The sequence below is a fragment of the Trachinotus anak genome, unplaced genomic scaffold (assembly GCF_046630095.1).
Source record: "Trachinotus anak isolate AG129_WGS33_773 ecotype Australia unplaced genomic scaffold, CSIRO_AGI_Tana_v1 ptg000026l, whole genome shotgun sequence".
Taxonomy (NCBI): Eukaryota; Metazoa; Chordata; class Actinopteri; order Carangiformes; family Carangidae; genus Trachinotus; species Trachinotus anak.
In genome coordinates, this window is record NW_027273877.1 from 13,515,923 (window position 1) to 13,527,041 (window position 11,119).

Below are 11,119 nucleotides of genomic sequence, written 5' to 3' on the forward strand. Positions count from 1 at the left end.
ATGACCACGGAACATGAAGTGTTTTGACGTGAGAAGACTGAACTCTTGTGATTAGGATATCGTTAAACTTTGCATGTGCCTTTTATAGAGCCATAACACAAGTCTGCAGTTTTGGTTTTCTTTTTTTCCACGGACTCAAACGCCACAGGGCGAAACACCATCATCACCGCACCACGACACACTTGCTGCAACTTCTTTCACCCAGACTGCATCGATCAGCTGCCCGATCAATGACCAGAATGCCAGGGGCATAAAAAAGGAAATAAATACAAAGAGAGATTACTTATTTTGGGGTGGGTATGTAGCTTTTTTTTTTTTTTGGCAAACTGGGGTCCTGGTTTTTGCCCCTGATTTGTATTTCATTTCGTAGAGTAGAGAAAAATGTAAGCACCCAAGTTGCTGTGCAGGGATTTGACACAGGGAAGTTCTGGGAAAATGCAGAACATTTGAGCCAAGATCTGTCACATGGTCGACAGGACTGTGTCAGGAGGAAGTTTGTTTAGATGAAATTCTGTGTTTCAGTTTCACAATGATTGTTTGCCTTTGTGCAGTCCCTTGCACAACCCACCGTAGCACAGTGACAACATGTTACAATAAAACGGGATTTCCAGTTTAATCAGCAGTGGACTGAGCAGAGTATAAGTGGGTCTGCAAGAACGCTTCCTGCCAGTGGATCTTCACGCACCTGACAGAAAACACAAGCAGGTAATTATTTGATACTTTCTTCATTTCATGTTTTTAACCACAGTGGTCATGGTTTGTGTGTGATTAAGGAGATTGGAGGGTTATTGGTGGTCAGACTGTAAGAGCTGGAGCAGAGGGAAGGAGGAACAGTATTTATAGATGTTAGAAGAAAAGGAGGAAGAAGAAAGACGTCAGTAGTAACATGAAATTCTTCAAATGTTTAGCAGGTCTTTAACAGTAATCAGGTCTTCAGAAGGAGTCAGAATGAAAGCCTCCCAGCTTGCTGTCATTCTTCTGATCGTCTGCATCGGCAGCGGTGAGTCTGATTTTCTTTGTTTTTCTTTTCTTTGCTCAATGGAAAACAAGATCTTGCTCAAGCTGCAGGAAATCTGAAGTAAGCAAGGCAAGGCTCATTAGTGATCGGTGATTGAAATCACAGCCAGTGCTGCCATGTTTTTGTGAGATAAAGAAAGCACCTGGCTCTTTGTGTTCCATAATGGAAGCACATATCTGCGGAGCAATTATATCAATATGTGTATGTTTGTTTTCCAGGTGTGGCTCTGAAGTGCAACCGCTGTGTGCCATATTCACCTGGTGGCGGTTGCACCAACACAGTGGAGACCTGCCAAAGGGCCGACGACGTCTGCGCCTCTGTTGTCTCTACTTTTCCCAGTAAGTCATTTGGTTGACCAAGCTTTTCTTTGCAATGAAGTCCGGACAGAGTCGGGTTAGTTCATGCAGCATTCTCACATGATTCCTCTCTTCGCTGCAGAGTACTCATATTTCAAGAGGTGCATGAAGAGATCAGACGCCTTCATTTTACAGTCAACCCCCCACTTTCAAGTCTTCACGTGCACCACGGACCGATGCAACTGAGCTGATGATCTGAAACTTCAACATCTGCATGAACTCAATTTTAGCCATTATTGTAATCCATTGTTAATGACTGGCCTCTCAGTTCAATAAAAAATGTACACACAGAAACAGAGTGCTGCAGAAAAGTTAGTAACAGTTTCTACGAGTGTTGAGTATAAACACAGCGAGGCTGTAGAGGTGGGCCGGTGAGCGCCACCTTTCTTAAGGCATGTAGAAGCTTTAAAAATGTACTGCTGTATTTGATGTTGTAGAATAAAACGTTAAAACGTGTGTCGAGCTTGTGTTATGGTTCCGAGTGCAGCGCCTGTCAACAGCTGTTTCCTGACATGCAGGAAAGTCGTGGCTTTCTGTTGCTGAATGATCCACAGCTTTATGTATTCAGGTGATACAGTTTCTGTTGACTGTGTGCACTGTTATCTTTCAGTCTTTTCTTCTACTGTGTATTTTCAGGCTCTCAGGCCAAAGCAAACACATTTTTGGCTCTGTGTCATTTATATCTCTAAATTCCACTTTCCAAATATACTTTAGTTACAAAGTGCATCATAAATGCACCTTTACACAGATACAGTCAAGTATCGCCTGGAGTCAACAACCATTCTTATACATTTGTACAGAAACTATTTATACTGTTTCCAGCACAGGTCAACAATATGATACATCTTAATCACTACAAACAGTTTATGGAGCCAGGCAGTATGATGTCAGTCTAAACCAAATAATGGAGATGAGCCCAAGCTAACATGTCAAGTCAGGTTTTGACACATTACCAACCTGAAGTGCAGGACTGAGGGATGAGAGGACGTGTTTATATCTGTCATTGTTTCACACCGCCACCTCCTGTGGAAAAGCTGCCATGACAAATTCATTCTTTTGGATTAAAACCAGACAACTCAGAATAGATATAAAGGCAGTATTTCTAAAAGTGAAAGGACATAAGGCATCTAAACAAAAACCTTTTCAAGAAACCCAGAGACTTCAGGACGAGGGAACCAGAGGCTGAAAATGCTTTGACTAATTTCCAGCTTTCCTGCAGAACTGTGTGTGTGAGTCCTCACTTTTACTTTGAATATTCACCTGCATGATTGTTCTTCTTCTATACAAAACAAAATACAAAAAAAAACACCAGTAAAAGTACAGATGTATCATCAGCTAAAAGTAGCTAAAGTATCTAAAGTATATAGTACTCTTCTGCCCCTACAAAAGAACTCAAGAAAATCTTATTTTGAAAAGTTACCACTCATTAAAATATATCCATCACATCAATGTAGTGTAAAAAGTACATTTTCCTCTGAAGCAGAGGAAATTCTAAAGTAGCATTTATAGAAAGCAAAATACTCAAGTAAAGTACAAGTACCTCAGACTTGTACCTGAGTACAGTATTTGAGAAAATGCTTAGTTTCTTTCTACCATTGTGTTTGTTTTGCCTTGAAAAGCATGTTACAGCAGTGAAACGATCAATCAGTGAAAGAGGTATGAATTCCTGAACACGAGGGTCCTGCAGTGACAAGTCAATAGGTAGATTCCTCTGTTGCGTCACTGCTGGAAAGTCAGTGATGTTGCAATCAGTCCTGACCAGCAGCTGCCTGTCACACTCTGAAAACAGCCGTCCTGGATCCACAGAGGAAATGAATGTGACTGTCGTCGGGCTGCGGGACACTGACGTATGTTCAGGCGCGCAGTGTAATTCCTCGAGTTGACTACGAGCTGTTCATTCAGTCCTCTCATCGTGAGGCAGAAGACAAAAACAAGCAGAAAATTGAAGTTGAATTCACTCAGTTGTAAAATGTAAATGAAGTTAAGGCAACATTATGAAACACGAGCAGCACAGATACAGCCCCCTGCAACCTTCACAAAAACCAAAGTTTCTCTCGACTGTTTCATTAACTTATGCAACATTTTACGCTTCAGCTCTCCACACTGTAACAAATCTGATGGTTCTAAATCTTTAAAACGCTCTGCTTGAGACTCAGTGTTTTCACACCTGCTTCCATCAAGTCACAAAAGCCTTTAAATATTTCTAAGAAACATTAAGTACGTTGTGGTGCGTTCAGGGAGCTTGGATTCAGAGCATATACTCAAAGAACTGAGCACAGCACCTTGGAATGGCTCTCTTTGAGTCACAACACAAAGACCTCCAGACCTGTCTGTCTAGAGGTCTGGCCACTGACACGTGGTCTTAAGGAGGCCTGTAGGAGGCCTGCTGGACTGGCAGCCGCCGTGAAGGCAGCAGCTTACCATCACCGTCACCAGGGCTGTCTTCTTCTTCTGATTAAAGTAGACTCCCGCACAGCCCTCACGTCTGCTGTTCTCTTACTCATACACTGTCTAACAAAAACCACGAAGAAGAACTTAAAAAACGCAAGATGGACAAGTGGCTTTCACAGTGACGGTGATAACACAACATCACAACCTTCACTGAGGTTTTACTGTCGGGATTCATGCGGTGTGTTACAGTGGACAACTTCCTGAAATAAGACCACAGTAACAAGAATAAATGAATATACAGTATTTATATAGAGCATTAACCTTCAGAGAGAATGAACAGAGAGACTATATGAGACAGCGAAGAGCCAAACAGTGTGCCTGCTCTGCGGAGTGCTAACTCTGTGCAGCATATTAACATCCACTGGAGTGAAGCAAACTCTTTCTAAAGTGTGTTGATTAGTTTAACCAGGTTCTGCTCACAGTGCTGTGACTCAGGCTGAGGAGCAAATATCCATAAAGAAATATGAACACTGCAGAGGAGAGAGGGCTTTACACATACAACAACAAGTGACTGGACAGAGGAGTATTTATAGGAGTACCTATAAGTGTCAGAAGATGTATCTGTGGTTTTAAGAACCAAAAACCATCTCAGTGTAGTTTTACATCTCCTCTCTCAGGCCTCTCTTCTGATTGGCTGACTGTTTTCTGAGTGACCTGATAAAAATACAGCAGATTTCAGGTAAACACTCAGAGAAACCAAATCCTGCAAGGTTGGATGGTAGGTCCAGGTGGGCGGGGCTTGGGGCGTAGCTGGACGGCGGTGACTGCTTTGTTGTGACATCACAAAGCATCAGAAGTCCTGACGGCTGGTTTTAAGGCTCAGTTTCTGAATACAGGCTGTGTGCATTTCTCTGTGGACTGAGGCTTTGATACTTTCACAGTATTAATATAGAACCTAGACCTGCTTTATAATCACAAACACATGGACATCTACCTTTAGACTGGGTGGAGCTTTAAAGCATCTTGTTTCAGAGAACTGTGAAGCCACCATCTCTGGTACAACAGATCTGAACAACATGGAAACTCCACCAAAAAGGAAGTAGAGCTGCAAAAAAGGAACCAGCAGCCAATAAAACAGGAAGATGGTTAAATGTGATTTTGTGGTTTAGGTGCTAAACACACTCGAACAAATATGACACAAACACGTGCAAACACACATATGAAGCAGCAGAGCTGTGTCTCATGGTGTGTCAAAGGTTGAATGGCCCCTCCACTCCTCCCCAGTGCTTCAGTTATATGTCTGAGAAATGCTGTCAGTGCCATTCAGCCATACTTCCTTAATTTGGGGTAAATTCAGCAGGAGTCTGGTTGATGAGGTTTGATGTAGCTTGAAGTGGGAATGAGGATCAGGTGTGCAGGTGGCTCTGGAAAGCCGGTGACTGCAGGATAAAATGTCGATGAGTGAGCTCCCAACAACGGCTGAGTTTGCTGCATGTTGACATATGTAGCATGAGTCACGTTGGAAGTGGAACTCACCTGTTATTAAAGGGCCTGGGGGAAGTGAAAGAGGAACACACCAGCATATTTTACAGCTGCACTCAGCTGAACAAATACAATAATATAATCCACACGCACAACGAGATGTAAGCACATTTCAAGTTTTGATCCTCAACTCATCCCTTGTGTGTGTAGAGGTCATGACAGACGGTTGAATGGCTTTCCACAGCAATGCTCGTTTTAAACTTAATGAAGACTGGGACCAGAGAATTAGATCTGAGTCAGACACATGTAGTTCAGCTGTCTGTCAACTCGTGTGTGTGCGCACAGTGGCACGCTGAAATGAACGGGTAGGCTCCGCTCAGACTGGGAGAGGCTGTGTCAGCAGGTCAACAGGCTGCTTGTACATTCCCCTTTTGCAACATTGCTGCAAAGTCAGTTATGTTGTGTCACGCCCGACCAATCGCAGCGCAGACAGAGAGCAGGTTTCTGAGGCTTAAAGACTTTAAAGGCAGAACTTCTCTGGTAAACACATTTTACACTGAGCATCTGAGAACGAGGTGACCACCCCGTGTTTTACAGGTAGACCAGTGCATTTATTAATGAAAACGTTACTTTAGTTGTTTGCGTAGTTTTGTTAAGCTTTAGATATGTGTGATCGGTGATGTTTATGTGCTTGTGTGTTGAATGCTGACCCTGGTGGATCGCTGCAAGTCTGCCTGAAGCCGTGCATGTGCAGATGTGGCCACACACAGCAGACTAAAGTGTTAGGTTGGAGAAATGATCGACTTTAACAGAAAATTAATTTTAAATGCACTTTCATGTATTCTTTGAATTCTAGACCAGAATGAGAGCTGCCGTGTGTGCCGTCCTTCTCTTGCTGACTCTGGATCAAGGTATGCATGTTTTTATTCTATAAACAGAGTCTAGTAATAACATGTGTAGTTGCACATAGGGTAATTTGAATAAGAAGGTAAAGGCAAAGAAAAGATGAGAGGAATCACATGCTGTGGCCTGGACAGTCACTTGATCAGTGCTTCCCACTGGTGGGACACAAAGGTATTGCAAGTGGGCCAGCAATTCATTTGCAAAACCGTAAAGACGTTTTGGTGAAAAATGAAATTATGAAAACATACACAATGTTGTAAAAAGAAATAAAAACATGTTTTAAATGTTTTCTCCCCTTGTATCAAGTCCTATGACTGTGATAAACCAGTGACAGGAACTTTTGTGTTGACGCCGGCCGGACCACTGTGCTGCCGCACTGTGTCAGTCCTGAATGTGCCATCGTTATCATGAAATGAAAGGTGCTCTGAGGGGGCATTATTTGCTGCGGGCTGCCAACATTTTTTAAGATTTTCAAGTGAGCCATGAGTTAGAAAAGGTTAGAGCAGCCATCAGAAGTTGGTGAACTGTGGCTATGACGGGATGAACACGGTCGGCAACAATACTCAGAGTGACTGTGGTGTTCAGATCATGATTGATTGGTGTTTAAGTGGGTCAAGAAAACAACCCCCACACCATCACGCCGCCACCACCACCAGCTGGTCCACGGATTCAGACTCTGACCTTAACAGCTGACATACTTTGCAACTCGGAGACAGATGATCACGGCAACACAGCCACACGTTATTAATGCTGAGAAATCCCTTAGTTTGAACCTAGTCAGTGGTAAAAAGTCAGTGATGGATTAATGAACAGTTGGTGCAGCCGTGCCGTCTAGTGCTATTACTGTGTCTCCTCTTCACTGTATTAAATGTGTTCGGTTCCAACACCTGTGGCTTCACATACTCGTTCTCTTGTTCCTGTGTTCTACTCTCTGTTTCTGTGTGGTCCCCAGGTGAGGCGCTGAAGTGTAACTACTGCTTCTCAAAGGGTGGGAGTCTGTGCACGCCGACCACCACCCAGACCTGTTCGGGGTTAGCTAACGCCTGCGCCGCTGTCATAATGTCGTACCCGCTGAGTAAGTCCGAAAGATTCTCCCCTTTCCCCGAAGTTATTTAGCTTTTCATCGCTCTCTAAACGGGTTCATATGAAGTTATTCATTAAAAAGAGCTGAAATGATCTTTTAATTAAATTAGGTGCCTTGTTGCAAACATATTGTGGTGTGTGTAGGCTCTTTTTGGCCCCGGGGCCCATGAGCAGGTTAAAGACAAGTTTCCCCCATATTCAAGTTACCTGACAGTTTATCTGAAGTTTATCTGAAGACTGCTTCATTATTCTCTGACATGTTATGAAACCAGTGGAAACAACAAAACCATGAACTAGCATCTGTACCTGTCATTCTAGACTCGTCGTTCCGGCAGTGCATGAACATGGCCGTGTGTCAGGGCTACATCACAACGCCCGGCGCGTTCGCCACGTGCTGCAGCACCGACCTCTGCAACTGAGATTCTTGGCTTCACGCAGGGACCTCGACGATGTCGGATCACGGAGCTCTGCTGTTCACACTGTTCTCTGTTGCTCACTCTCTCTGAGTTCAAGCACTGAGTGTCGTTCCTGCTTAGTGACTCTAGATGGCAGTAGAGTGCTTGCAGAAAGATGAGCATCCACTTTGGCCACTGCAGCATTTTGTGTCTTTTTTCTTTCTTTTTTTTTTAAGAGCATTATTAAAAGACAAATAATGAAATTGAATGACATTTTGATATCTCTGTTTTGATACCTTCTTTCCACATGATGAATTTGAATGGCAGGTGCTGAAGCTTATCATTTATTGAAGCCAAGTCATTTCACCTGCGCTTTAATAATGGATTATCTACCGAGCAGAACATATGCAAATGCATTACATTTTTCAGTCCCAGGCAAAGATCAGTGGAAATAGAGATAAATGTGTTCTCCTTTGTGCGGGCGGCTGCCTCATGAGCGCGGCCTGTCACTTGTAAGAGTGATTTAGGATCTAAAGGCCATTGTAGATTAGTCTGTAAACCAGACACAGTCAATGTGGGGGAAGGGCCTCTGCTCCAAGATGTTCTGCAAAAAAAAAAAAAAAAAGCCACAGATGATACAGTTTAATTAAGCAACAGTCGACATCCACAGTACAGTCTAGTGGATAAAACAGCGGAGTGGAGAAAGACTCTTTAATGTCAAAGGGAAAACAGGTGTGTACAGTGGTGATCTAAATATAAAGTAAAGCACCTTTAACATTTTCAGCAACATTTTTATCCGCCACAATCTGTTGATGAGGTACAAACGTTTCAGGCAGAGTGAGGCTACTTTCAAAAATAAATCCAGGAATAGTTTCTTAGTTAACGTCATCCGGAGAAAAAAAAAAAACAGATCAGAATCTGCCTTTAAACCAGCACCAGTCCTCCTCGGTACACCTGCGCACAGTTCCTCAGGTAGGTTCCTCGAAGCACCTGTGGGTTCGGGCTGTCTCTGTGTCTACGTGTGATCCCACACTGACTCCATGCTGTTGAGATCAGACTGTTTGTTCTTCTAGCCGCTCTTTGCCATGCTGCAGAATAAATTTGGGACCAATCAGACGCCTCCTTAATGGTATCGATCAGTAGTTTAGAAGAGTCGTTTTTTATAGGTGGGCTTGGTTGGTCCTGGTTACGAGGCAGCTGGGGGTGAAAGTGTCCACCTGCTCTGAGTAACGACTGAAACGGTAACACTGCAGATACAAGTCGCCAGAATGAATCGTCCTTGATGGGGTGCTTCATCTTTAAGGGCGGGGTAAAGAGCTTGGATCTCAGAATAGGTCAGGACAGGACGCCTCTCCGTGCTGGGATTCAGAACACGTCCAGCGGGGAGGAGGCCCCAGGGCAGAGCTGGGGGGAGTTCACATCCCATCTGGCCTGTGTCTGTCTCAGGATCCACCAGCAGCAGATGGAGGGAGTTGCAGGGGGAGCTGCACATCTGGCCTGTGCTGCTTTGTTTGCTGCCGCTGCCACCAAATAGAACATTTTAGAGATTTGAATGGACGACCTGGAAGTTTTGAATGCAGGACTTTTACTTTTACAGTTTGATCAAAACAACCTCTTTCAACCAATGAACCTTGGAAACCTCCCTGTGATGCAACATTAAACAACCACCTGCAGCTCTTTCCTCATGCATCCTGTGACTGTATAGCATACAACCTTCCATCAGGACTGTTGCTGCAGAGAAACCCCCAGAATGTGGACTCCCTCCTCCCCACCACACACTCAGTAAAACCACAGGAAAATGCCCAAACTCCTTGTTTACGAGGTGTACCCCATTAAGTGGGGCTTCCCTTCTGTAACAAGTGCCTGAGAGCAGTGTGGAAATACCATTCAGCTGTCTGCATGGAGCCTGAAGGACCCCACACTGAAAGCTGGGATTCCACCAGCACTCATGCAGAGAGGAAGACACACACACAAACAGGCATGGGCAGAAACAATGGAAAACGTGATGAGACATCTGCATGAGATTTCTGAGAAGTACTGGAGCAGCTCCTGTCTGACATTCATCCACAGGAGAACGGGCGGGGGTGGTCTGCTGTGACATCTAGTGGCAGTGACAGTCTCAGTGGATCTTTTGACCCACACCATGATCTTCCTCTAAACCTTACTAAGCAGTTTTTGTGCATAAACCAAACGTAACCTCTGACCTTGTTCCATCAACTTAATCGTGTGTTTGTTATTGGAAACATGATGATGAAGGTGGAGTTGGTGCCATTTCAGGGGGGAAGGGACCAACAGTCTGACCCACATCACGCCTGGACTTATCTTATGTGTTTCTTTGTGTACCCTTCATTTGTCAGAAGGTTCTGTTATGTTCCTGTGCTCCTTCCTCTTTCTACCTGCTTCACCTGTGTCTGGACTGTTCCTCTGTTATTTCACCTGTGCTTCATCGGACCTGTTTGCCTGTTTTTGACCCCTGCCTGCGCCACCTTGTCGTTTGATCCTGAAAATCACTGAACTTCACTGAGTCTGCCTCTGCAGTCTGCCGCGGGCGTCAGGCCCCCTGGGTTCCTGTGACCCTGCGGGGGCCAGGTGAGGTTTATGTGGAAGAACTTGTTGAATCTGGGAAAACCGTGACGTTGCAATAAAGAAGTGTGATGTTCACACAGGTTGCATCCAGACTGTCTAAATAACTTTATTTAAAAGGTAAAACTCACAGTGCAAGCCGACCACCTTCGTGTTAGCAGCAGTGATGATGACTGAGGCTGTAAATAAGTAATTTGATACGATCCAAGTTGTATTAAGTTGCCTTCCCCGGCTGAACTGTGTTTGACATTTTGAAAAAAAAGAAGGCCGGTGTTAGCCCCGGCTAACTGGCACACACGAGTGAACACACAATGAGTCGATTACAACATCATCGCGTTTTGTTTTTATTTGTGAAACAGCGAGTCGGGCTCGCAGCAGGGAGCTCAGAGGGATTTTCTCCTTCCTGTCGTGGGTGGACCACCGGAGCATCGACTCCCCACTGACCTGAAGACGCTCGCGTCATTCACAACCCACAGGACGAAAACACCTCAGAGGCTCGGTTGCTGGGCTCCGTGTCACTTTCTCCAGTTGCTGCACCGAGAAGGAGTCGGCCAGCTGTCCGTTGTCGGGTTGACAGCACCTCATTGCATGTTAGTCTATGAGGCTGTAGATGGGGAGGTGTAATGAACCTGACTCTCTCTGAATCAGAGGTAAAAACCCTTCAGCTGCAGAGGCTCATTAGGCCAAAGACAGCACCATAAAACCTGAGAGGGAGCACCACAGCATGAGTGCGTTTGTAAATGCAGTGCGGCTGGGAAATACAGGCATCTTGTTAACACTGCAGGATTCTCCAGCAACGCAAGCGGGGCCCCTTGTGCCAGGCATGAGAGCACTGACAACCTGAGGAGGATCTCTTCAGAGTTTCCAAAACGTCATGTTTTCTTCCTCCCCGGGGCGAGGAAAGCAGC